Below are 1,842 nucleotides of genomic sequence, written 5' to 3'. Positions count from 1 at the left end.
TTTTTTTTGCGGACTGATGGTATGCGGGATTTCGTCATATATTCGCTAATCATACTTTCTATGGCAAAATGAACCCCCTCATTTTGTTCCTTTTTAAATTAAATGTTTTAAGAGTTACCACTTTATTCCAATCAAGATGGCTTCAGGTGTGCCATACCTTTGTAATAAGTAGGACTGTTAGCACTCTAGTTGTTCTGTAGAACACTCTGGGACATTCTGTCATTGGGCTATAGTTGGGCTACATCTGGCTGATATTTGGGCTACATTTGTTTTTTTTTGTCTCTGGTGGCCATCTTTGGGCTACATTGGGCTACATTGGGCTACATTTGGGCTCCAACATATATATAGCCCAATGTAGCCCAATATATATTTTTCAAAGTTAATTTTCGTAAAAACCACTGGAGCCTATATCTTGAGACATAGCAAAGGCACATCGGGCTACCAGTCCCTACAATTTTGCCAAGTTTGGTGTAAATCCATTCAGCCGTTCAGGCTAAAAGTGAGGCCAACCGCCCTATGGAAAATTGCATGGGAAAAACACGTTTTGGGACCCCCCTTTTTTCTCGGCCCACCCTTGACGAAACCCCCCCAAATTTTCAGTGGCTGCTCAGAAACAAAATGTTCAATTTTCCTGAAAATTTCAGCCAATTCTGTCCTCAAACGCCAAAGTTATTCGACATAGAATTTTCAAAAATCCCATAGGAAAAAAATCCTAACTATATATACCTACTGGCTATCGCCAGTAGGTAATATATATATATATATATATATATGAAGTCCAAACCTTCGTGATTTCCCACGAAAAAGACGCTGACACCATGGGATTCAACAAAGAGGGATTTTATTAGCCTCTACGACGACTGTTAACGCGTTTCGACGGGACAACCGCCTTGCTCACAACAGTTTGAAAAGTGCAAATGAAAACACATATAAACACCACTCCCATAGAAATGGAAAAGATACATAACGAAGTTGAAACATTTGTATCAGTGACAGTTCCGGGCATTATACTTTTCTATTTGCAACCTTTGCATGATTGTAAAATACAACGTTGCTGCTTACTATTCTCTTAGAAATATTTACACTTTTAATAAATCATTATATTCTAACGCCTGCGGCTATAACGAAGCAAAAAATTAAATTAATTTAGCAAAACCCTTATTATAAAAAACGTGCTGCACATTTCATGCCAAAATAAAATACATTAATCTTAACCAATTTTAAACCGATGTGATTAGCACAGTATCTTTGCCTGTCTATAGCAGATAGTATATTTTAAAGTACATGGTTCCACTTTTTGCCCAAATAACCTTAGTGTCCAACAATTTTGCACTAAATGTCATGCCCCAGTGGGCCTAAGTTGATATACGGGCTGTCACGGGCCTTGCTCAAATATATATATATATATATATATATATATATATATATATATATATATATATATATATGAGCAAGGCCCGTGAGCAAGGCGGTTATTCGCCGAAACGCGTAGGGTTTTCTTTTTTGGCTTATGGTTATGAATAAAATCTAATATGACCATACGGACGAAGTACTAATCATAATTTCCTGTGTGGAGTGCGTGGTACTAGTGTAGTACGTGAAGTTGCATATATATATATATATATATATATATATATATATATATATATATATATATATTATCCAAAAAACGAACCCGAACCTCCAGCCAGTGGCGAACAGAGACCAGTGAATCCCAAAGTTAGGCGAGATGTTTATTTTAATGCACCAATTTTCAAAGCATGCAGCGGACTGACGCGTTTCGGGCGGATGCCCTTGATCACAATGAAATGCAGTTTTGTAAGCCTAATTCTTATACGTTGT

Source organism: Lissotriton helveticus, chromosome 6, assembly GCF_964261635.1.
Source record: "Lissotriton helveticus chromosome 6, aLisHel1.1, whole genome shotgun sequence".
Lineage (NCBI taxonomy): Eukaryota > Metazoa > Chordata > Amphibia > Caudata > Salamandridae > Lissotriton > Lissotriton helveticus.
Note: the sequence above shows the minus strand (reverse complement) of the source record.